The 27,602-nt window shown below is 39.4% G+C and overlaps 1 protein-coding gene across 3 annotated transcripts in view; it reads right to left on the reverse strand.

Annotated features, from left to right (window-relative positions):
- Positions 1 to 27,602, reverse strand: part of NR3C1 (nuclear receptor subfamily 3 group C member 1) — a 487,336-nt gene that overhangs the window by 247,279 nt on the left and 212,455 nt on the right. Inside the window, exon 5 of one of the 3 annotated variants that reach the window (XR_008705691.1) lies at positions 11,371 to 15,114. The exons of the other annotated variants lie outside the window; for them this stretch is intronic. The gene's annotated coding sequence lies outside the window, so the exon portion shown is untranslated. Of the gene's footprint in view, positions 1 to 11,370; positions 15,115 to 27,602 lie in introns of those variants that run through there. 3 annotated transcript variants of the gene reach the window in all.

Raw genomic sequence — 27,602 nt, forward strand, 5'->3', positions numbered from 1 at the left:
TATTTAATTTATATGCAGGGTACATCATGCAAAATGCCATGATGGATGACTTACAAGCTGGAGTCCAGATTGCCCAGAGAAATATCAACTACTTTTGATATGCCAGTTTAATGGCAGAAAGCAAAGAGGAACTAAAGAGCCTCTTGATGAAGGTGGAAGAGAAGAGTGAAAAAGCCGGCTTAAAACTCAACATCCAAGAAATGAAGATCATGGCATCTGGTCCCATGACTTCATGGCAAATAGATGGGGAAAAAGTAGAAATAGTGACAGATTTCATTTTCCTGGGCTCCAAAATCACTGCAGATGGTGACTGCAGTCATGAAATTAAAAGACGCTTGCTCCCTGGAAGAAAAGCTATGACAAACCTAGATAGTGTATTAAAAAGCAGAGACATCACTTTGCCGACAAAGGTCCCTCTAGTCAAAGCTATGGTTTTCCAGTAATCATATATGGATGTGACAGTTGGACTATAAAGAAGGCTGAGCATCAAAGAACTGATGCTTTCAAACTCTGGTGCTGGAGGAGACTCTTGAGGAATCCCTTGGACAACAAGGAGATTAAACCAGGCAATCCTGAAGGCAATCAACCCTGGATATTCATTGGCAGAACTGAAGCTGAAGCTCCAATACTTTGGTCACCTGATACGAAGAGCCAACTCATTAGAAAAGATTCTGATTCTGGAAAAGAATAAGGGCAAGAGGAGAAGGGAGCAACAGATGTTGAGATAGTTGAATGGCATCACCAACTCAATGGACATGAGTTTGAGCAAATCTGGGAGATAGTGAAGGAGAGGGAAGCCTGGAGTGCTGCAGTTCAAGGGGTCTCAAAAGAGTCAGACATGACTTAGCAACTGAATATAAAAAAAATAATAGCAACTATTATTATTGTTAGATTATCATTACATTATAATATAGTGTATGAAGTAGATGTTAGCTATGATAATAATTAATGCATATGTTATACAAAGTATGTGTTATAATAGTAACATAAATTGAACTGTAATAGTTTGCATTATTTCACCTGAAAATATCTTGTCTTCATTCAAAAAATCTCAACTGTGGTAAAATACACATAACATAAAATTTATCATCTTAACCATTTTAAGTGTACAGTTCAGTGGTATTGAGTGCATTCACAATGCTATTCAATCATCACCACCATCCATCTCCAGGACTTTTTTCATGTCGCAAAACTGAAACTCTATACCTGTTAGACAATAAATCCACATTATCGCCTACCCTCACCGTGCCTGGCAACCACCACCATGCTTTCTGTCCCTGTGAATTTGTCTACTCTAGGTACTTCATATAAGTGGAATCATACAGTATTTGTCTTTTGTTACTGGCTTATTTCACTTAGCATGATGTCCTCAGGGTTCAGCCCTGTTGCAGCATGTGTCAGAATTTCCTTCTTTTTTAAAGCTAAACAATATTCCATTGCATATATATATTTTTGTTTATCCATTCATCCACGAATGGACACTTGGATTGCTTCCACTTTTGCCTGTTGTGAATAATTGTGCTATGAACATGGGTGTGCAAAATCTTTTCAAGATGGTATTACTTTTGTGGTCAAAGAAGTTGTATCTGTTCTTATAACTTCTGACCCTAGTCAGAGATGTTTCTCCTTTACACTATTACACATCAACAGAAAGGAGAAAGCTGAGAAACAACGAAAACTTCTCTCACTTATTTATTCAAGCTCTTATCTACTCATTCCCAACATTTCTTTGATAATCTCCTGCATAGTAAGGTATGTGCTAGGTGTTGCTGGACTCCAACAGTGGCCAGTATTCTAGTTGGCCACTGTATAGTGTAGTAAAGTTATATTTAAATAGTGACTTTTCTTCTTTGTCACAGGGCTACCTGGAAGCTACTTCCTTTGGGATATGGATAGAATTCCAGCCTTGGGCACACTCAGAAACTCTGCCTGAGTCCCAGATAGAATAGCCCTCTCAGATGAGGCTTTTTTTTTTTTTTTTTTTTTTTTTTTTACCCAAAGCATTTAAAAATAGTCTCAATCAAGACTTTGCAGGAACTCCAGTCTGTAGAAGTAAAACTTGTGTAGAATTAAAAACTTGTGCTCATACTTTCTATTATTCAGAAACATATTTGGAGAGATTTGGGGGTGGGAGAGTGGACTATTTAAATTTAACTTCAGGCCAGTCACAGGCATAAACTTCTACACAAAAGCACTCTCTAGTCTTCTGTATCTTAACACTCTTGGGGTGGCAGGAACCCATGCCTTCGGGGAGGTACAGTGGCTAAGAATGTGAGTGTGCATGCCAGAAAGCCTGAATAGAAATCTCAGCTTACTTACAAAAGGTGGGATCTATGGTTCAGGTTTAATATCATGAATCCTAACTTTCCGGATTCACAGTTTCCCCTTCGGTAACACGAGGTGAACCACAGTCTCTAGCTCAGAGGGCTGCTGTGCAGATTTAATGAGCCAATACTCATAATGGGTCTGCTTGTGACAGGGCCTGGCACAGAGTAAGTGCAAATTAATGTTGGATATCCATCACCAAAATGAATGTGCTCCCCGCTGCAGCTGCACAGACCATTTTTTAATCCTTCAAATATGCCACGCTCTTGCTCCTCATATGGCCCTTTGCCCATGCTTTCCTCTCTCCTCTTCCCCAACTGTGAGCCCTACTGTCTTTCTAACTGTATTCATTCTTCCTGTCCCATCTGAGATATTTTCTCCAAGAAAACTGGTTACATGGTTCTTCCTTGAGCTCCACAAATACCCTGCGTGTATCCCTGCCAGGGTACCCATCCCTCTGAACTGTTGCTCTAATCCAGTCACCCTTTCACTAAGCTGTGAGCTCCATGAGGCCAGATGGATGTCTCTGGGGGATCTCAAATGAAAGGAATTAGTGAAAGTGGGGTCAGCTTCCACCAGCAAGACTGCTACTTTGGACCCCCATCTCAGGCACCGCAGAGATCCCCTGGTGCAACGTGCCTCATGACCCTCCCTCACAGCATGTTGTAGAAAGGGTGTTCGTCAGTTCCCAAGGTACCCCTGGTTGGTTACCAAAGACCTAGCTTCTAAGGACTCTGATTCAGCTTTTAGAGGGAGTCATGAAGATTTTCAGATATATGTTCTTGTTCTGGGCCACTGGCCAGAGGTTCTGTCCACTGCAAATAGATTGACTGGCCTTTTTTTTCTTCCTCAAACCACTGTCTCAATCCTCATTAGCAATTCTCCATTCCAATTCTTACAATGGTGTATTTGTCTCCCTTTCATTTCAAATGAATTGTAATTAAGCTACTGGCCTTGCTGGGCAGATGATTTCTCAGAAAGGCTACGTTCTGTGATAAGACACTTCTGTGCTATTTCTAGTCAATCTATCAACCTTCCTACCAAATTAATTGCTCTCGGATTAATGTAAGACACATAGCTATAATAACAAACATTCATTGTTTCTCTGTGCCAGGCAGTCTGCGAAGACTTTATCTGGGTTACCTCATTTAATTTTTATACCCACCCTGTTAAATATTATAGAAACTGCTAGTGTCCCCTTTACAGCTGAGGAAATTGAGGCACAGAGAGATTAACTAATTAGTTCAAGGCACACAGAAAGAAAGTGACAAAACAGGAACTCAAACTCAGTTCTGCTAAACCTCAAAGGCTGTACTCTTAACCATGAGGTTCCATCACTGACCTATAATTTTCAGTTATTATAATGTCCTGATTTGAAAGCACCAGGTACACTCAAAAATATACACTTTGTACCCAAAGTGACTTAGCTTCTGTGATCTTACTAAACCTGTGCTTTTCATATTGCATCCTAGCTTACGTTTTGTCTTTTGTTTGAAAAGTAAATGAGCAGAAATACTTCATTTTCCCCTTGTCTTCCTTTGGAATCAGGCACTGCTTTGTTTGTTGTGGATGAATGCAGATAGTTATAAGATTGTCAATGGATGGTTAGCTGGACTGGTACCTGGCTAAGCAAGATTAATCTGATGATTGTGTTTTTATGGGAAGCATTTTGCTCTTCTTTGATCCAGAGCTCTGGCCTAACACATACCATCCATTTCGCCCCAAAATATTCTTGTACATGAGAGGGATCCAAGGGATAGTTTGGATAGTTCCATTTCTGTTACTGAACAAAGTACTCTGACATACTCACTAAACTGCCTCCATTGTGTGTGTTTCAAGGTGAAGAGAGATGAAAGGAGATGAGAGAAACTGAAAATCAGTAATTCCAATCTTTGATTTCAAAGTAAATCTTTCTGATTCAGAAACTCCAGAAAAATAAATTTGGTAAACAGCAAACCACCTTACCTGCCTCCTGAGACATCTGTATGAAGGTCAAGAAGCAACAGTTAGAACTGGACATGGAACAACAGACTGGTTCCAAATTGGGAAAGGAGTAGGTCAAGGCTGCATATTGTCATCCTGCTTATTTAACTTCTTTGCAGAGTACATCATGTGAAATACTGGGCTGGATGAAGCACAAGCTGGAATCAGGATTGCCGGGAGAAATACGAAAACTTCAGATATGCAAATGACACCACCATTATGGCAGAAAATGAAGAGGAACTAAAGAGCCTCTTGATGAAAGTGAAAGAGGAGACTGAAAAGTTGGCTTAAAACTCAACATTCAGAAAACCAAGATCATGGTATCTGGTCCCATCACTTCATGGCAAACAGATGGGGAAACAATGGAAATAGTGACAGACTTTATTTTTTTGGGCTCCAAAATCACTGCAGATGGTGACTACAGCCATGAAATTAAAAGACACTTGCTCCTTGGAAGAAAAGCTATGACAAACCAACACAGTGTATTAAAAAGCAGAGACAGCACTTTGCCGACAAAGGTCCCTCTAGTCAAAGCTATGGTTTTTCCAGTAGTCACGTGTGGATGTGACAGTTGGACCATGAAGAAAGCTGAGCACTGAAGAATTGATGCTTTTGAACTGTAGTTTTGAGGAAGACTCTTGAGAATCCCTTGGACAGCAAGGAGATCAAACCAGTCAATTCTAAGGGAAATCATTCCTAAATATTCATTGGAAGGACTCATGCTGACACTCCAATACTTTGGCCACTTGATGCAAAGAACTGACTCACTGGAAAAGACCTTGATGCTGGTAAAGATTGAAGATGGGAGGAGAAGGGGACGACAGAGGATGAGATGGTTGGATGGCATCACTGACTTGATGGACATGAGTGTGAGCAAGCTCTGGTTGCTGATGGACAAGGAAACCTGGAGTGCTACAGTCCATTGGGTTGCAGAGTCAGACACAACTGAGCGACTGAACTGAAACATAGAAACTTGTTCATTTTTACTCAAACTGCTTTTATATAAAACTGTAACATAGGAAAAAGTTAATGCTACTCGGAAAAAAATAAATAATTGTGTAACGCTCATGTTCATTCATTCATTCAAACCACTACTGGCACACTCAGTATTGGGTTGTGGAGCTAAGTCAAGACTCCCACCTTCACTAAATTTACCGTCTGTATACAGATACTTAGAGGCGATGAACAAGATCAAGCTGACAGTGGAACATAAGAAAGAACTATCTCACAGATGTTGATAATGCAATGGATAAGACTCTTGGATGGAATATAAAACAGAGGACGCAGTCCTCTCTTGCCTTTGGTCTATACAGTCTCTGGGTAGTAAAGTACTTTCCACGTTTTTCACCTAGGCTTCTATCAGTAGAAATGGTAATGAATATCTACTGCTTTTTATTTTTTCTTGACAAGTATTTGATTTGCTTGGGCTTTATCAGTCAAAAATTATGGGGGAAAACCCCACAAGAAGTTCCCACTGTTTTTCCAATGAGCAAATGGCCACTGATTGGTGATGTGGAAAGGATGAGAGCCTGGGAGAAGGTGAATCTGCCATTAAAACTAGGTGATTTGAAGGACTCCGCTGTGTGTCCCAGGTTCTGGAAATAGATTTCAAATGACCTGAGCAGGCTTGCTATGGCAGAAATTCCAAGAGATCTACATCAAGAGACGTAGGTTACTTAAGATTGTAACCTTGACTGCCTATTTGTGAATAATTCCAATGAAGAGAAAGGTGAATACCTAAATCAGGCACAGTGAATAGATATGCTCTCAAATGCCAACTCAGAATAATTAATAGCAGGCACTGGAACACTGAGAAGGATTCTGAGTCTTATCTAGAATATCACTGATAACAGACTAACCACTAAATGCATGGATATTAGACTCAAATCTCCTTGTAAAATGTAATTTCCTCCTAATGTCTGACTGAGTTAGGATTCAGAATAATCTTAAGATACTAAAGCAATGAATCAAAACCAATAAGATGAAGGCTAATGAGGATAATAATATAGACCTGTATTTAAATTCAAAATTAAGTCATGGTTTCCATTGTAGGATTGGGGAAATTTGGCTTGATAGCAGCTCAGGAGAAAAGACTCAACCCTAAACTCCATATGAATCGATAGGATGACTACAAAAATTTTCCAGAGCAATGGTGGGCTGCTAGAGTTGAACAGGGTAGCCCAATACTAGCTACTCCACTGGAAATGAATTTCAATTTCTCTTTTTCCCAGCCTGCTGCTTTGCTTGTAGATTTGAGAGTATGGATAAGCTTCTTGTTTCTGAAGCTGGATATTTTCTCTCACTGAGGAACATGAAAAAGTAGGAAAAAAAAAAAAAAAGGAAAGTACCTGTATAGAAACAGAGGAAGGTGCCTAAAAAAGATCAGAAATTCTTTGACCTTGAAACAGGCTAGATTTGGAATCAGTTTCTAAAATGCATCAAGTGAGTTTTGCAAATATATGGATTTTAGAAAAGCTTGGAAAGTCTTTTGCCCCAAGTGCCCTACCCTCAGACACACCCACATGCATTTCAGGAAGATTTTCATCCTTGTGGTATATTCACTGACAGTTAATGCATCAGTTATCTGTTGTATCAGAACCATTTGATTTTTAAACTTGCCATTTAAATCATTAAAAAAAAAAAAACAACACTCCTGAAAGCTTATTTTATTCAGTTAGGATATGGAGTTTGGTAAAGGAATAAAAAGAATGTAAAATTTTCAGTTTGAATTTAACTCAGAAAGAAGGTTCAAGAATTTTAAACTTGCTGGAATCTGTTTATTAAAAACCAAGTTGACCTTTGCCACCATCTTATAAGGATGATGATGATGATGATTGTGGTTATTTAACTGATTGGGTTTGGATTATTTTCTGATTGTTCTTGGAACAAGTTTTTCCTAACAATTATGCTATAAAAATTGAACAGGCATAAGAACTGGAAGGGAAAACTAAGAAACAGTCAGGGACTGTTGGGCTAAAAGCAACGGCACGCATAAGGAACATTAAGTTTGAAGGCAGAAACTCTAGTCTGTGAACTGACTTCCTGAGTAAAAAGTATCTTACGAGCTTTCAATTAGTCTCCTTGCTGGAAGGTAAGCTCCAAGGTTGGGAAGGCAGCAACTGGGTTAACTCCTATGCAGCAGCTATCTGTTTGACATTCAATTGGTAAGAGGGAATAGGGACCTGGCTTAAGCTAAGACAGTAAATTCAGGTTGGAGCACAAATTTCCAAAGGCTGTTTAGCAGACATTTGCTGTTTTTTGACGAATTTTTACATTCTCCTCATTTAATTGCTTTTTAAAGAGCATATAAAAAGACTAGAGGAATTCTGGCATCTTGTAAAGTAAGTACAATTAACCCATGTGCAGAGCTGAATCCACAGTTTTAGTCTCATTAAGATTTGGTCTAATGATTGGTTATAGTCTTGTTTTCAGGTCAGAGCCCTAGCTGCTTTCTGACTTAACAGATGATAGGGAGAGAGGGGTAAGCAATTTTACTTTATAATCTTTGAATTCACTTTTATCAACTGATATTTGAAAAGAGGGTTATGAAGAATTTTACCTAAATTGAGATTCATGAAAAAAGTTACAGAACAGGTACCAAATCAGAAGAAAAGGCATAGGTGGTTGTAAGTACACCTGACTCTTCAACAACATGGATTTAAACTGTGAGTCCACTTACACACAGAATTTTTCAACAGTAAATACTATCAGTTCAGTCACTCAGTTGTGTCCAGCTTTTTGCAACCCCATCGACTGCAGCACACCAGGCTTCCCTGTCCATCACCAACTCCTGGAGCTTGCTCAAAATCATGTCCATCGAGTCGGTGATGCCATCCAACCATCTCATCCTCTGTTGTCCCCTTCTCCTCCCACCTTCAGTCTTTCCCAGCATCAGGGTCTTTTCCAATGAGTCACTTCTTTGCATCAGGTGGCCAAAGTATTGGAGCTTCAGCATCAGTTCTTCCAATGAATATTCAAGACTGAATACCTTTAGGATTGACTGGTTTGATCTCCTTGCAGTACAAGGGACTCTCAAGAGTCTTCTCCAACAATCTGCAGATGGCTGAATCTGTGGTTGCTGATCTGAGGATATGGAGGGACCTTGAATACTGATGGCTTACTATAAACAGACTTTCTACTGTTCAGAGAGTCAGAACCCCTAAGCCCAGTGTTGTTCAAAGGTCAACTGTAATATCAACATGGGTATTTCTGTGATTACATAATGAAAGGCCATGGAATAATAGTTAATTGTTGGATGGTAAGGGATCAAGAGGATTATAGCATCTCACATTTCAACCCTGGCATCCTCTGGAAAGTATTATCTGTTATGCACTATATGATTATTTTAGAAGGATAGTTAACTTCAAACAGGCCATGCCTCATCTCCTACGCTTTGTCTAGCCAAGGAACTTTCAACATTTTTAGTGACAAGAAGTCATCACTGTAGGTTGTAAGTTATAATAGATACAAACAAGTTGCAGGTTTATGGCTGCGAGGTGTTCATTTTCCCAAGGATGTCATAAAAAATACATATTTACCCTAGCAACTCTCCATAATATTCTGTTCTATGCTTCCTTGTGATATTTTAATATTTTCTCTAAGGCCAATGAACTGTTAAATTGGCTTCAACATTTTATAAAACAGCAAAGGTGGTTTTGTTTGAAAACAAAAATGTAAATATACTTATGCAATGGAAAAAAACTCACTGTCTTAGAAGAAACTTCCAAGTACCTGGCTAAACCAGACTTACTTCACGAACAATTTCTAAGAGCAATCTAGACTTTTTTAAAAGCCTGAGATCTATTCATGCACTATAGATTTTCTCACTGATCTATTGGTTTGGTCACTGGTTCCAACCTCTTTTGGGCAAAGAATGTTAAGTAAGTGAGAGAGAAGGGAAGCTTTTGGTTACCATACTACCTGGCCATAAAGAATCAGATTTCAAGGAGCTTACTTTTCCCATATTGTCCAATGAATTCTCTGACCAACATGGTAGTGTTCTTTGAATAAATAAAAAAGCACTGAGTTGTTTTTGTTGCGGCTGCTGCTAAGCCACTTCAGTCGTGTCTGACTCTGTGCGACCCCATAGACAGAAGCCCACCAGGCTCCCCCGTCCCTGGGATTCTCCAGGCAAGAACACTGGAGTGGGTTGCCACATTTCCTTCTCCAATGTATGAAAGTGAGAAGTGAAAGTGGAGTCGCTCAGTCGTGTCCGACTCTTAGCGACCCTATGGACTGCAGCCTACCAGGCTCCTCCATCCATGGGATTTTCCAGGCAAGAGTATTGGAGTGGGTTGCCATTGCCTTCTCTGAGTTGTTTTTAGGAAATTGAAAATCATATAAAAATGGTAGAGTTCTGTTTTGCAGTGACTGAAAACTATCACTTTCTTTGGCAAGCTCTGTTTATTTTCCTTTCTTAATGTTTAAAGATCTTGCCTTATTTCCCTTTATTTTACTCTTCCCTACTTCTGTCATTTCTAAATCCAATTTAAAAAATTTAATTATGTGAATTGCTATGTTTATTACTATTTTTCCTTCTATTAGCATTAAATCAGTCTTTGAAGCACACTTATAGCCATAGAATAGGAAATCATAACATATCCCCTAAGAATAGAGGAAGTTCTCAGTAAAAGTTTGTTATATCAAGTAGGAAAAATAAGGTCTAATGGAGGAATCTATTTATCTAGGAATGTTTCATTCATTCATTTGTTTATTAACTTAGCAAATATTTGTTGATCACCTATCTACAACCAGACACTGTTGTGGGTGCTGAGGACTTTGAGGTGGACAAGAAAGATAAGGTCCTTGCACACATGGAGTTTACTTTCTAGTAGAGGGAGACAGACAACAAGCAAGCCAACCAAACAAGAGTGTGCCATGCATCATTTAATTTTATTAAAGAAGGTGATGAGATAATTGGGTTACTGCTTTAGACTGGGTGGTCAGATAAGGCCTCTCTGAGGCCATTTAAGCTGAGGTCTTATTTCAGCTACCTGTGGCTGCATACTGAAGTACCATGAACTCAGTAGCTTTAAAACAACAGCTTATTACACACATGGATTCTCTGGGTCAGGGATTTTCAGAAGGCACAGTGGAGACAGTTTGTCTCTGCCTCATAATGTCTGGGGCCAAGCTGGAGGACTCAAAGTCTGGGTTTGGAACCACTTCAGGGCTTGCTCAATCACATATCTGGTGGTTGCTGAGTGCTAACTGGGACCACTGGCCAGCACACCTCCACAGTGTCTCTCTACATGTTCTGGTCTCCTCACAATATGGTGGCTGGGGTCCAAGGGTGAGTGTCTCGGGAGAGTGAGTGGGTGAGCGAGCCAGGCAGAAGCACTATCGTTTCTTGCGGCCCAGCTTTGAAAGTCTCTTCTGCTGTGCTCTGTTGGTTAGGATGACTGAAAAGATCAATAGGGAGCAACAGAGACCCCACCTCTTGAAGGAGGCATGTCATCCTTACATTGTAGGATATATAGTGGTGTGGCCATCTTTGGAAAATCTAATCTGCCACAGGTCTGAATGACAAGGACAAGGAGGAACATGAAAGTCAAGAAGAACATGCCAGGCAAAGGCCCTAAGTGACAGGTAACTTGAATATTTGAATCACAGCTAAGAGCCAAGAGTAATAAGATAAAATGAATAAGGGAAAGAATAGTACAAGAGAAGTCAGGAAGGTAGGTAGAGCAAGATCTTGAAAAACTAAGAACTACCTCTATTCTAGGCAAAAGGAGAATGAAGGCTGGGTTTGTCTTGGAATCATTCCTACCTTCTTTGGGGAAATCTTACTTCTTTGGGCCAGTGTGTCAATTTGGACCTATAACACACTACTCTTCTTGGCAGTGTTCTAATTTGAAATTCCCTCAGGTTTAAATTTTTTCCCTTTCTAGATACTGGACACTGCGGAGTGGGGTATGTAAAATAGCAATTCATTCCTTCAGCCATTCAAGTTGCTTTTCATGTAGTTGGAGAGATTAATATGCACACAGACACACATACATAGATGTTAACTAAAATATGGGTCAGTAAAAGTATCAAATTTGGGCTAAGAATCATACAATTTGAGAATTCTGAATTCTTGACTTTGATTTAATAATCACAACATTCTGATTCCAGTATCAGAAGTCACAAGAAGAAGATATCATCAACTGTCTGACTAAAATGAATATATCCCAGCATTCATAAAGGAAAACCACATAAATGAAGTACTTCTGTAGTATAAAAATGCCATAAAGTAAAAAAAACAAATAACAAACTAGGAATACAAATTTGCTGCACACATGACAGAGGTTATCTTTGTATAGAGATAGCTTACACTGTACAAAACAGAAAATTTTTTAAATGAGCAAAAATTACAAACAAGAGGCTCATGGGAAAAAAGTGACTAATAATCATGAAAAGATGTTCAACCTCATCATAATGAAACACAAAGCAAAGCAACAAACCTCACTAGATTGACAAAAAAGATCAAACAAAATCATTTTTACTAACTTGACAATAAATACAATGCTTGATGAAACTCAATATCAGCGAAGATGCAGGGGTATATTGGTACTTTTGTACACCATTGGTATAAATGTTTTCAAAAACTTGGTAATGTTTATGAAAATGCGTATTTTCTTTGCTCTAGGAATGCCATTGTTTGAGAATAATTTTATATACATACTCAGCTCTAGATACAATTACATATACTTTAGGAAGTTGATTTTCATATTATTTATAATAGCAAAGTAATTAATATTATTCAGATGCCTAAAAGTAGGGGATCAGATTTCTAAGCTATGGTCTATGGACCTCTGACATACCATGCAGCTGCTTAAAAGAATGTGGAAGACAAAAAAGTACTGATTAGAAAGATGTCCAAAATGTATTAAGTGAAAAAGTAAGGTATAGACAGTATAGATAAGATGATATTATTTGCCTGAAGGGCTTTTATGCACTATTTTAAGCTACCACTAACATTTATACATCTGTGTATATATCTCTCTTTATACATTATCTGATTTCTGAAAGGATACATGGTTTATGAAAGGTCAGTGGTAGTTTTTAAAGTATGGAACTCAAGGCTGAAGGAAGTGAAGAAAGACTTTTAGCTTTAATCATATAGCTTCTGTAAGGTTAAATATTTTTCTGTATAATCTTGTGTATATATTAATTAAAAATTAAACACTAATACTAAAACATCATGAGCATGTCTCCACTAGACCCTTAGATGGTGAGGTTAATGGCGGGAATTTCAGACACTGATATGTTGTCATACTTTAGGCCCTTTGGTGCCCCTTAAATTATACCATTTGCCATCCTTGCTGGCTGGGTGTGCCAAAGCGCAGACCACAAACAATACTCTCAGCTGAAAGCAAAAAAGTCATAAACCATTGTTCCTTCCTCTTTGACTCCTATTACCAAATCTTAAACGTTTCCATCCTCTAGGAAATTATACTTCAAGGTATAATTGCAAAAAGTCCCCTGCTCTAATTTCAGTGACAGACGCTTATGTCACAACTCTACTCCTTCATTTTAGTTTGGGATCAGAGTTGTGGGGGTGGGGGGGTTGGGAGTGAAAGGGGTGGTATGGGAGGTGGGTGGACAGAAAGAACTGTGTTATGAAAGAGGAGGCATTAGCCTTCTTGGTCTCCTTGAACCTTTAGCACCTGTAGATGTCAATCTTTTGCTTACCCATTTTTTAAAGTTCCATAATGTGACATATCATCATAAGACCTCGGTGCCTACATTTTGCAAGAGACAAGTATCATGAGTCACGGTAGGCTTACAATTATCTATAGATTTAAAATTTTTAATTTAGATTTAAAAATGTAAAGTCTGAAGTTTAAATGTTCTTGAGTTTAGAAAACCTAATTGATTACAAATAGCCTACTCGTTTCTTCTGTGTAAACATCCTACTGCTCTTCAGTGCATATCTATCATCTTCTGTGAAAATTCATCATTGTGACATGTATATTCTTTTTTTTCTTTTTACTCAGTTTAACAGTATGTGAATTGGCTGTCACTTATCCACTTCTTTCTTACTATATAAGAATTCTTTAGTTTCCCTCAAACATAATTCAATGTCATGTTTCAATTCAATGGTAAACTTTCAACGATAATACATGTCTGTCTTCCTCACCCACATGTGTGCACACACACACAGTCTATAGCAGGTTAGATCAAGATACCAACTTAAGAAGAATATGAAGGAGAGTCTGGAAGGAAAGAGGAAAGCCCAGAAAGGCAGAAGGCAGCCTTTGGGTTGAGAAAAAGTCACCACAGCTTTAATCTTGACAGTGAATTGGTTTTGGGGGCTATTGGCATGAAAAAAAAATCTCAGAGAATTTTCAAATCAGCTAATACATCCATATCCTTCATCTCCTTTTTGACTTTCTTGAGTCCTTGTGGAGAGCCCTTCCCTTGACCCTCTTACAAATAAGAATGCTTTGCTCACAGCTTGGCAACACCATTTAAAAATAAATATGTGACCCATGACCCAGCAGTAACATCTCTAGGAATCTACCCCAGTGATCCCTTGATTGTGCTCAGGGGACCACAGACAAGGATACTCAGCACTGAATAGCCTAGAACAGTCCCACTGTGGAAAGAACCTCTTGGTCCAACAGAATGGAAACAGATAAACTATGGTGAAATCATAAGAGGAGATGCCACAGAACACTTGAAAGGAATGATTGGATATGTATCATTACAATAGATCTCCCAAACACATTTTGCACTAAAAAAAAGCGAGGTGTAAACATATGATACTATTACTATAAAAATCCAACTCTATATATTTTATAAAAATTATAAATAAGTGTGTTCATACAAGTGTATGGGTGTGCTGTATATGTACAAATAGGGGACAAAACACTCTTTTTTCGTCTGAGATAAGGGAGATGGGACTGGGAGTAAGGAGACTGGCCAAAGGGGATCTTAGTTTTACTGGCAACACTTTTATTTTTTAAAAAGAGAATTAAGTCATGTGTATTACTTGGGGAATAAAAATAATTTTAAATACTTAAAGAATCCTTAACATTCCACCTTTACACATGTCCTGGATAAGGTAAGATAACATTTCCCAAACTGGGTTCTATGACACATTTGTGCTCTGTCAGGGGTCAGTGGGTATTTGTTGAGTTTTAAAGTTATTAATCTAACAGAAATAAGAAGTTGAAATAGAATTAGCAATTAACTCAGAGGAAGCAGAAAATTCTTAAACTTTCCTCCCATCGTTAACCCCTGACAGGATGATTCTGATGGCTCCAGCAGCTTCCCTTTCTTTTAGCTGCCTTAGAATATTTCTGTTAAACAAACTCCTCTTTAGAGGTTGGGACGTTAGGCCTCTGTAAATATGGGTGAGGAAGGTAAAGAATGCATGTCACTATCTACCTATATACTCACTATTCTGAAATCTAGTAAAGGTTCCGAGGAGCCTTGCCATGGCCTGCATGCAATATTAAAAGAAGAGATGAGACCTAACAGGAGAGGGGTTCAGTCTCTCTTGGTAAGCTTTGCCTCCTCCTCCCCAACTTCATGTCGTCATGACAGTGTCAGTTAGTAGTAGGTTGGAACTAACTGCTGGAGGAGACTGTGGGCATTTGTTTTCATCCTGGATCATTGTGAAAACCTTTCTGGGTCAGTATGTTTCAGGACTCTCAAGAAGGAGGTGGGGTGCCATGAAGTCAATGGAATTCCTTACAATTCCCCAATTCCGCTGGCCTCTGTGTGAGTGCTGTCTTCTTCATTTTCATGATCCCAGAATCCAGGGGCCATGGACACTTGGGAGAACGTGGCTTTAGAGCCACATGAACTTCCATTCTGCAAAAGATTTGGGTACTCAAATAAGGCTGGGCAACACCAGAGAAAACAAAGTTAATGGGTGTCCATGCTGCAAGTCTCCTCAGAGGTTTTGATATGTCAACTCCCACCAAGAATCTCGAAGAGGGGAGGAGCAAGTGTAGTGAGTTTCCACCTGTTTTTGACCTTTTATCTTCTGGCTCCTTGCCTCATCCTATAGCAGAGAGCACCTCTGGAACACAGGTTGGTAAAAGGCAGAATCAGGAAGGATGATCTCATCTCAGTGAAAGTAAAGTTCCCAAATTGCCTACTAAAAGTTAAACATCCTGGTCTTGGTAACTGGCTCCCACTTTGATTCTAGAGAGAAGATATGAGACTGTGTTAAACTTTGCTAGTAAGAACTTTATGGCAGAAAGTGAAGAGAAACTAAAAAGCCTCTTGATGAAAGTGAAAGAGGAGAGTGAAAAAGTTGGCTTAAGGCTCAACATTCAGAAAATGAAGATCATGGCATCTGGTCCCATCACTTCATGGGAAATAGATGGGGAAACAGTGGAAACAGTGTCAGACTTTATTTTTTCGGGCTCCAAAATCACTGCAGATGGTGAATGCAGCCATGAAATTAAAAGATGCTTACTCCTTGGAAGGAAAGTTATGACCAACCTAGATAGCATATTCAAAAGCAGAGACATTACTTTGCCAACAAAGGTCCATCTAGTCAAGGCTATGGTTTTTCCAGTGGTCATGTATGGATGTGAGAGTTGGACTGTGAAGAAGGCTGAGTGCCGAGGAATTAATGCTTTTGAACTGTGGTGTTGGAGAAGACTCTTGAGAGTCCCTTGGACTGCAAGGAGATCCAACCAGTCCATTCTGAAGGAGATCAGCCCTGGGATTTCTTTGGAAGGAATGAGGCTAAAGCTGAAACTCCAGTACTTTGGCCACCTCATGCGAAGAGTTGACTCATTGGAAAAGACTGATGCTGGGAGGGATTGGGGGCAGGAGGAGAAGGGGACGACAGAGGATGAGATGGCTGGATGGCATCACCGACTCAATGGACATGAGTTTGGGTGAACTCTGGGAGTTGGTGATGGACAGGGAGGCCTGGCATGCTGCAATTCATGGGGTCGCAAAGAGTCGGACATGACTGAGCGACTGAACTGAACTGAACTGAATAAGAACTTACAATTCTTCTTGTCTAAAAGCCTGCTGTCAAGGATAGCTGAAATACAATGCTCTTGGTATGTGCGGCTGCTGCCAACATGGTTGGCACATGGCGGGCACACATCAACTGTACTCCTGGCCTCTGATCATGAGGTGAGGAATCGGGTAGCCAAGTGGGCAGCTCTGCTCCACTCAGGGAAGCAAGTCATGGGCAGAGCTAGAGCTCAGGTTTGGGAGTTTGGGAATTTGCGGGCCATGAGGAGAATCCAGTTCTGCTCTTTCTTCATTTCCTGTAGGACACTGCCATTTTAGCCATGACTGACGGCTGAGCTGTATGGGAGCCCATGATGACAGATAACCAAAAAGACTGAGGCAAATACACATTTAATTTAGGCTAAGCACCTACAGAAGGCGATAGCACCCCACTCCAGTACTCTTGCCTGGAAAATCCCATGGATGGTAGGGCCTGGTGGGCTGCAGTCCATAGGGTCGCTACGAGTCGGACACGACTGAGCAACTTCACTTTATTTTTTCACTTTCATGCATTGGAGAAGGAAATGGCAACCCACTCCAGTGTTCTTGCCTGGAGGATCCCAGGGACGGGGGAGCCTGGTGGGCTGCCGTCTATGGAGTTGAACAGAGTCGGACACGACTGAAGCGACTTAGCAGCAGCAGCAGCAGCAAGCACCTATACTATCTTCGATTCTGTAAAAACGGCTTTTTGCTCGCTATAGAGCTCATCTAGTACTGTGACGGCTGTGTAATAAAAAAACGATGATATAAAGCAGAGGATGCCTGGGTCTTGAAGTCTACATCTGCTGGCTGACAATGAACAGCTCAGATAGTGTGTGACAGGTTGTAATTAACACAAAGTGTCTAAATACATCTGAACCTTGCAGAATACAATATGTAAATCTCAGAATGGCCATCAGGGCAGTGGGAGCTTGTGGTGGATTTCCAACGTCTGTTTTTTACCAGTGCTCTGTGTTAGATGATGTGCGGAGATGTGGTTCCAAGCAGGCTCTGGAGTCAGGGACCTGAGGCCACTTCTCAGGCCTGCCATGTTCTGGCTGTGCATGCTTGGATACTTGGGCCGGATTTGCGTGTGTACGTGTGTTTGCCTTACAACACACAACCCGTGGCTTGTTGAAAGAAGGACAAGGGTCCGTGTGAGCACCCTAGTGACTGGTACAGGAAACAGAAGGAGTCATTGCTGCCGCCACCACCACCACCACCATTATCATTATCATCGTGTAACCATATTCACAAGGAGCTGTCTGGATAGGAGTACAAACTAGTTTGATAGAACTGTTGAATAGATGTATCAAACTGATCTAATCCTAGTCAACTATCTATGGGAAAGTGGCTTTTTCCTGATTATGTTCCAGAAATGGTTTTTTTTTTTTAAGTTATGGTTTGGTGGTTTAGGTGGGTGTGTGGAGGGGAAAACACAACTTTTTATTCTCATGAACTTGGGCTTGAATTCTACCTCTGCTGCTACTGCTGCTAAGTCACTTCAGTCGTGTCCGACTCTGTGCGACCCCATAGACGGCAGCCCACCAGGCTCCCCCGTTCCTGGGATTCTCCAGGCAAGAACACTGGAGGGGGTTGCCATTTCCTTCTCCAATGCATGAAAGTGAAAAGTGAAAGTGGAGTCGCTCAGTCGTGTCTGACTCTTAGCGACCCCATGGACTGCAGCCTAGTAGGCTCCTCCATCCATGGGATTTTCCAGGCAAGAGTACTGGAGTGGGGTGCCACTGCCTTCTCCAATTCTAGCTCTACTCCTGAGCAAGTAAGTGACCGTGGGCAGTTTGCTTCACTGCCCTGAGCCTCAGTGGCCTTATCTGCAAAATGGGGATAATGGTTTCTTGGTTTCAGGCAGAATTATGTGTCAGATAACATCTAAATGGTAAATTCAAGCACACCCATGTTCCATCACTCTTAGTTCCCATTTCCAGGGGGACCTGGATGAGATCATGGGAGTTTTAAGGGAGCATTTTGAACTGCCTTACAACATGAACACCTGGCTCACAGGTGGCTGGATTTAGTATTTCAGCAAACCTTAACACCACTGCTAAATCACAGTTCAGCTGATCCAAGCCATGGGAGTCCCTTAACCCAGAAGAAATACCTATAATGACACAACAAGGCAAGATATTCTTCCGACAGTGCATGAGTCCTCTGCCCATGAAAAGCATTCTTATTTCTGAAACAGGTTAAATCTGTGGCTGGGGTCCCTGCCAGAGTTGTTCTCCAGGTCATGGATTAAAACATCTGGGCTACATCTACAAACTGATTGCTACATCTACAAACTGATTGCTACATCTACAAACTGATTGCCTGGGTATTTTTTTGTTTCCTCATCATAGTCAAAATGCCTTCCTGGCACATTTCTGCTGGTTCCACCTTCATTCCCACCCCTGGCATCATAACAGTAGTGTAACTTCAGGATGACGGTGTCGCAGGGGCTCTGCCCTCAGCAACTCAGCAGCCAGCTGGTTCTCCTCAGGACTCAGAGGGCTTTTGCTCTGGTTTGGCCAGCCTGACAGGGGAGGGATTGAGGAAGGGGGCAGCAAGGTGGAGATGACCTGTGGAGGAAACCCTTGACTGAGGAGGGGTCTGGGGCAAGGAGCAATTAACGTGCAAAAGGGGAAGGGCAGAACAGGCTGCCTTGAAGGGCTGAGGGGGACAAGGATGCTGCTGAAGCATTTGTAGGGGTAAAAATCTGGACCCAAGCAGAATGCTCATCAACTGGGGAATGGCTCACTAAGAAGGGATGCATCCCTGCTATTGGAGAATATTACCCAGTTCTCAGAGTTAGTGATAGCTCTATCCTTCTACCCAGAGGAAGGTCACTGCTGCAAGGAAAACAATGCTCAGAGAAATGCATGTAAGAATAACCTCTATATGTGCAAAATAATAATGGTTTACATTTAGTATCTATTGTATGCCAGGGAGCATGCAAAGTGCTTCTCATGTATTAACTAATTTGAATCTCACAGCCATCTGACTGCAGGTGTTATTGTTATTCTGATACAGACAGGAGAAAGATTCTAAGGCCTAGGGATGCCTGTGGACACAGAGTTGCTAAGAGATGAACCAGAATTTGAATCTGGATGGCAGCCAGAGCTCTTGACCTCTTCCTGTACTGTTTCTCACATATGTTTATATGTGCACAGAGGAAGCTGTGGAAGGATTTATATCAGAAACCAGGCCACCCGTGGTTAGCTGGAGGAGATAAGGAGAATGTATTCTCCAACAATATGCTAAAATTTTATGATTTTTTTCTACTGTTATCTATAATTACTGCAAATATGAAGAAAAAACAAAAAACTAATGTCCACAAGGACAAAGTTCAGAAGGGAATGGAAACAAATGAAAACTTGGATTTGACAGGAAATTAGGCTATGGCAATTTAAACTTTGGATTTAACTGATTATTTTAGTTTTGTTTTGGCCATGTAGTAATTTTTAAAGAGGATAATCCATATGGTTACATTTGTGATATGCAAGCTGCTCATTTCTGTTCTCAAAGCCTGGTCTCTGGACCAGCAGCATCAGCATCAGTTGGAAGCTTGTGAGAAACTCAAATTCTCCAGGCCTAAGCAATCAGAAACTTTAGGGGATGGGCCCAGTAATCTGTGGTTTCACAAGTATCCTAGGTGATTCTGACGTACAGAAGTTTGCAAATCATTGGGTTAAACAAACAAATGAACCAACATACCATTCCAGGGAGAAGAGGTATTAATAAAAGGTGGCACTTACAGAAAAGACAGAGGGCACCTCTTTGCTAGTTTTTTCCCTTGGCAGAATGCATTTCATTCTTTGGTCATCTCTGAAAGTACTCAAGTCATTTTGGCCAAGTCCAGCCTTTGGCTATGCATATTTTCATGTGGTCCTGCCATTATTTTAGATGAGTCATAGTACAAAATGCATTTGTAGATTCTACCACATCCTCTTCATCTGGGGCAGAGCAAGACTAACAGTCACTAACTAATGGGCTTCCCTGGTGACTGAGATGGTAAAGAATCTGCCTGCAGTGCAGGAGACATGGGTTCGATCCCTGGGTTGGGAAGATCCCCTGGAGAAGGAAATGGCTACCCACTCTGGTATTCTTGCCTGGAAAATCTATGGACAGTGTAGCCTGGCAGGCTACAGTCCATGTGGTTGCAAAGATAAAGACATGACTGAGTGACTAACAGTTTCAGTTTAATGGTCACAAAAATGGTGACTTGTTAGCTGCTGCTGTTTCAGGTCATAGAATTGACTCTGAGGTTCACATTTTTTAATTTGGTTGACCTCAGTGATCAAATTAATCAGACACTTGATTAATCTCCCTTTCTCACACTTTGGAAATGATCTTTTGACTGTCTTCTATTATGAAAATAATAGATGCTTATTTTTAAAATTTTAGAAAATACAGGTAACAATAAAGAAGAACATGAAAGTCACCTGTAGTTTTATAAAAACCCACCAGAGGTAAACACATTAACATCAGCTCAACATTTAAGATACAGATTTCTAGGCTATTTTTTTAAATCAATGTGCACATTATCTTGTAAAATAAAAACGTGATATCATCAATTGTCTTATAGTATGATTGTTTTCATATAACAACACAAGTATCTTTCCATGTCAACAAAAACTTATTTAATGACTACAAAATTATTCCAATGTATGGATAAGGTATTTTAACTAGTTCCCATACTTATACAGATTCTAATGCTACTTATATACAACATATGATTATAATTTATACATACATATTACAAAACATTAGCCTGATTATTTCTTTAGGCTACATTATTAAAATCGATGTTTTCAGGCCAAGGGATTTTTAAGGATATTGATACATATTGCTAAACTGGCCTTCAGAAACATCCTAAAATATACTCCTACCAGGTATATATTGAGTTGGCCAAAAGTTCATTTGGGTAAGGTGTTATAGAAAAACCTGAAAGAACCTGTGGCCAGTCTAACACATAGGTGCCTGTCGTTCCAGCTCCTTGGTAACACTGCGTTATCACTGCTTGCATCTTTGCCATTCTAACAGGTCAAATGTGTTTTTTCATTATTTTAACTACCATTCTTTAATAACGTTTTAGGTAGACAAATTGATATATTTTCTGGCCATTTATAATTGTATCTTCCATTCTCTTACTGATTTTTCTATCAGCTCAGTCCTTCCTTCACATAGTACCATACTGATAAGGTAATTTCTTTGAATGCGTTCCTTTAAAATTATAGTCCATAATAGTATTTACTGACCAGTTATGTAAGTAACAGATGTGGTAGTAGTAATAATGACAATATCAGCTAGAATTACTCTAAGTATGTTTAAAATATTAACTAATTTAATCTTCACAACAACCATATAAAGTAGATACTATTATTATACCCATCTTACAATGAGGAAAGTGGTTACAGTTCAGAGCTAGTGTTCTACGAGTCAACACGTGCAGCAGGCTCCTAAAGCCTTTACTTTGAACCACTGCACTTCACGATCAGCCTTCTACCATCATCACCACCATACACATCACCATCATTGGCAACTTGACCACCACCATTTCTACTGCCTGTTATCATTGTCATTCTGTACTATTTATTAGGTACTTACCAGGTACATTTCAGTTAGTAAATGCTCTTTCTTTTTATTCAGCATTCATTCAACACATGATACTTTTGTTGAAATCCTACTATATCCTTGGCACTATTTTAGTCGCTGGAGATGTAACAGTAAACAAAACTAACGAAGTTCCTTGCCCTGATGAAGCTCACAGTTTAGTGGGGGAAACAAACAAAAGTTATATACATAACTACGCACTATAACCATATAAAATATGGTGCCTTAATAGGTTTTCTCTAGTCAGCCATAAAAAGGAACAAATGTGAATCAGTTGAATTGAAATGAATGAACCTAGAGTCTGTTATACAGAGTGAAGTAAGTCAGAAACAGAAAAACAAATATCGTATATTAATGCATCTATATAAAATCTAGAAAAATGGGGCTGACTTATTTGCAGGAAAGGAATGGGCACGCAGACATAGAGAACGGGACTTGTGGACATAGCAGGGGAAGGAGAGGGTAGGACTAATTGAGAAAGTAGCATTGACATATATATATATATATATATATATATGTACACATTACCATGTGTAAAACAGCTAGAAGGGAGGCTCAAGAGGGAGGGGATATACATATATACACACATATACATATATAGTTATGACTGATTCACATTGTTGTATTGTAGAAACCAACACAACATTGTAAAGCAATTACCCTCCAATTAAGAAAATTAAAGAAAACAGGTTATCTCAGTCAATCCCTATGGCAACCACATGAGTTAGGTGCTGTTATTATCTCATTTTGTAGATTAGAAGACCTAAGCTAGAAAGACTGAGTATTTTGCTCAAGGTCACTGAGCTAAAAGTTGACTGAGCCTGTGCCTTCAGACTCTTCCTCCTTTAACATTTTATATGTCTATCTAATGGTGAGTTGGACACATATGTCCTGTGCCACATTCCCAAACCATGTTCTCTTTTTGAAGATGAGGACAGAGAGTTCTGTGATGTGTGGTTTCTGCTGCTGCTGCTGCTGCTAAGTCGCTTCGGTCGTGTCTGACTCTGTGCGACCCCATAGACGGCAGCCCACCAGGCTCCCCCGTCCCTGGTTTCTAGCCCCATCCAAATTAACTCACTTCAGGAGCATTTGGCTTCCTTTGTCACTGTCAAGAAAAAGTACTGGAACACTCAGATTTATTTCAGTATGATTGAAAGACAAAGATGGAGGTAAAGGAGATATCACACACACACACACAAATATATGTGTGTGTGTATATATACATATATATATATATGTATATATACACATGCTGCTGCTGCTGCTAAGTCACTTCAGTCGTGTCCGACTCTGTGTGACCCCATAGACCGAAGCCCACCAGGCTCTGCCGTCCCTGGGATTCTCCAGGCAAGAACACTGGGGTGGGTTGCCATTTCCTTCTCCAATGCATGAAAGTGAAAAGTGAAAGGGAAGTCGCTCAGTCGTGTCGGACTCTTAGTGACCCCATGGACTGCAGCCCACCAGGCTTCTCCATCCATGGGATTTTCCAGGCAAGAGTACTGGAGAGGGGTGCCATTGCCTTCTCCAATATATACACATACATATATGTAAAATATGTATACTACATATGTACATAGGTATACCTACATACACATATATACATATATATAGTATGTATGTCTAGAGAATTAAAGACATTTAATTGAAAAAGGAGGATGGTAAAAATGCCCCCCTTATACATACTCTCTCTACCTCTCTTTTTCATTTTAAAATGTATGCTAAGTAGCTGAATTTGTTTGTCTATGTCTATTCAATAATTAGATTTAAGACGTGCTGTCCAACAGCTTTTTCCACCAAATAAAAAAAGAAGTAGATTCATTGAATCCTCAGGACCTACACACAACACACACTAAAAACCAAGTATAAGTAAGGTACCATTCACTCCAAAATACCATCAGAGGTTTTTCCTCAAAAAGTAATTTTTGAAGCCTTAAGTGAAATATACACTGCTTAATAAAACCCATACTTGAGTGGAAAATGTGTGCATGCTCAGTCACATCTGACTCTTTGCGAACCCATGGACTGTAGCCTGCCAGGCTCCTCTGTCCATGGGATTCTCTAGGCAAGAATGCTGGAGTGGGTGCCATTTCCTTCTCCAAGGGATCTTCCCAATGAAGGGACTGAATCCCATGTCTCTGGCATTTCCTGCATTGCAGGCAGATTCTTTGCCACTGAGCCACCTGGGAAACTCCCTGTGTAGAGAGTAAAGGCAGTAAAAAGACAAACAGGACCAACAGTTGTTGTTCCAAGAGTTCAAATGCAAATTAAAAAAATATATATACCCATGATTAACTATGTTAATACATCTTTTTATATCAAATAAACTGGTTTAAACTCAAGAAGGCCAAATAGCACTTGTTAATTATTATTATTTATAACATATTGGAAGTGCACAGGGAGATTAAGGGCCATATAGAGGTTATGGTCTCCCCTTGGTAGTGTTCTGTTTGTTTACAGGTAAATTTAGTACCGGAGGTTTCACCAAGATCCACCTCCCAATGGGGCATGACTGTTTGAAAATATCTTCTGAAACTAGGTAGTTTTGTGAATTAATTTCAATGCAAAATGAAAATGCCTAGGTTATTTCTGATTACATAAAAGCAATACCCTATGCATGTAAAGTATAATGAAAAGAACATGGAACAAACATAGAAACTATCTTTAATTCTACCCTCAGAGATCATTTCTAACATTTTGCTATATTTCTATCTATCATCATAGTAAGTTTTATGATCAGTTATAATCCAATAATTTTGATGACCTAGTTAAATGGATGAAGTCCTGGATAAATTCCTACATAAACTATGAACTACCAAAATCAGTATAGAGAAGAACTATAGAATTTGATACATCAATGTGTACTGAATAATTTGAAATGATGAACAAAGACTTGTCTTCCTCAAAAAACTCTAGGCTCAGATGGTTTGAATGGAAAGTTCTACCTAATTTTTAAGCAATATTAACTTCTACCTCATACAAAGCTTTAAAAATAGAAAAAGGGAAATATCTATGCACATCACCTTACAAGGCTAGCATAGTCTTATTCCAAAATTAGATAAGGACAACATATAAAAGAAAATAATAGGCCAACTTTACTTATTTTAACATAGATTACAAAACCCTAAATAAAATATTAGTTAATCTACTGTAAATCTGATAATAATATATTAAGATCAAGTAGAGTTTATCTCCGGAGAAGGCAATGGCACCCACTCCAGTACTCTTGCCTGGAAAATCCCATGGACGGAGGAGCCTGGTAGGCTGCAGTCCATGGGGTCGCCAAGAGTCGGACACGACTGAGCGACTTCACTTTCACTTTTCACTTTCATGCATTGGACAAGAAAATGGCAACCCACTCCAGTGTTCTTGCCTGGAGAATCCTAGGGACGGGGGAGTCTGGTGGGCTGCTGTTTCTGGGGTTGCACAGAGTCGGACATGACTGAAGTGACTTAGCAGCAGCAGCAGAGTTTATCTCAGACATACAGGTTAGTTCAACAGAGAAAATGTATTTACATATGTTAGTATATTAACATATCAATGAAGAAAAAATTGTATTATATCAATCAAGATAAAAATACATTTGATAAGATTCTATTCAAATTTATGTCTAAAATTCTTAGCACTAGAAATAGCAGAGAATTTCCTTAACTTGATAAAGATTTTTATACTAAGAACCTATAGTAAGTATTATACTACCCGTAGAAGCTCAGGATTCATTCTAAGATGAAAGTAAGGCAAGGATGCTTACTATTATCATTAGAAGTCTTGGCTAAAGAAAAAAAAACAAACTAAAGACAAATAATAAGAATGAAGGTTAGAAAGGGTGGTAGATTATAGTCTTGTAGACAATTATTTACTATCCTTTTCTCTGTCATGTAATTTGTAGAGCCTTTCTCTGGGTGGAGGAAACTTTAAACCCTGTTGTCATCAGCCTTGACCATGAGATTTGCTTTTGCCAATAAATATGAATGGATTTGATGCTGTGCCAGCTCTGTGCAGAAGCTTTAACAGCCATTGTGTGGATTAGTTGGCTGCCTTGTGCATTTCCTGATTAGGCAGAGCTGTAGCCAACATGTATTTCAACACATTATATGAGTGAGAAATAAATTTTTGCTGTTATAAGTCATTGGGATTTGGGGAACATTTGTTATCATAGTATAACTTACTGAGAGCTGACTAATAAGAGAATCAAGGTCTAGGTTTAGTTGCTAAGTTGTGTCCAACTCTTGTGACACCATGGACTGTAGCCCGCCAGGCTCCTCTCTTCATAGGATTTTCCAGGCAAGAATACTGGAGTAGGTTGCCATCTCCTTTTCCAGGGGATCTTCCTGACCCAGGGATTGAACCTGGGTCTCCTGCACTGCAGGCAGTTTCTTTGCCGACTGAACTACCAGGGAAGCCCCAATAGAGAATGTAAGGGATAAAACTGTCTTCATTTGCATATGATACGATCATTTATCTAGAAAAACCAACAGATTCAAAAGACAGACTATTAGAACAAGTCTAGAACTAAGTAAGATCACTGATTACAACATCAACATTTTCAACACTTGAAACAGTAATCAGAAAATGTAAGAAATAATAATATATCATTCTCTATCAAGAAATCTGTTAAACATCTAGGATTTAATTATATTAATGAACAATGTAGATACAGAGAAAGCAGAAAACTTTAAAATATTAATGAAGGACATAAAAGATGATCTGAATAAATGAAGAGAATTCTTTGCTTTTGGATGAGATAACTTAATATTATACTATAATGGTATTACTTCTCCCATTTAATTGATAAATTTAATACAACTCCAACAAAAATTCTACTTTGACTTTTTTGAGGAACATGATAACAACTTTAAAATTTATTTGGAGGAATAATAGTTTATGAATGGCTAATTAAAAAAAAAAGAACATGAATAGAAAGGAAGCTTGCCCTACTGGATGTAGAAACACAAAGTTTTAGCCACTCAGTCATGTCTGATGCTTTGTGACACCATGGACTGTAGCCCACCAGGCTCCTCTGTCCATGGAATTCTCCAGGCAAGAATACTGGAGTGGGTTGCCATTTCCTTCTCCAAGAAACACAAAACAAAGCCATAACAACAGAAACAGTGGTGCATTGGTAAAACAACAACAGATAAGTAGGCCTATAAAATATGACAGAGTTCAGATACTGATCTGTATATGTGGAAACCTAAATATGATGAAAAGGATATCATAATTTAGTACCTAGCAGTTCACGCTGGGAAAACTGGCTCACTGTAAAGACAAAATAAAATTGAATCTTCGTCTCATGTCATACAAATGTGAACTCTACATGGATTCAAAACCTAAGAGAAAAGGGTAAAACTATAAAGTTAATGGAGCATAATGTAAGAGAATATCTTGGTGATCTAAGAGCAAGGAAAAGCTTTGCAAACAAAATTTCAAAAGCACAAATCATAAGGCTAAGTACTGATAACTTTAGTCTATTTACATCAAGGCTTCCTGTTCAAAGCCATCACGGACACATTTATCACACAGAGGCAGTATGAGAATACTCAAAATGTCTAAACCCTACTACATGAGTAATACAAGTAACTCCTGAAAATTAACAAAAGAAATGCAGTAACCCCAATAGAAAAGTAGGCAAAGGATACAAAAAGGCAATTTACAGAACAGTAAATGTTAATTACTACTACACATGTGGAAAGAAGTAGTACCTCAAATTGTTAGTAGTCTGAGAAATTTTA

This window comes from Bubalus kerabau, chromosome 1 (genome assembly GCF_029407905.1).
Source record: "Bubalus kerabau isolate K-KA32 ecotype Philippines breed swamp buffalo chromosome 1, PCC_UOA_SB_1v2, whole genome shotgun sequence".
In the NCBI taxonomy this organism is placed as follows: domain Eukaryota; kingdom Metazoa; phylum Chordata; class Mammalia; order Artiodactyla; family Bovidae; genus Bubalus; species Bubalus kerabau.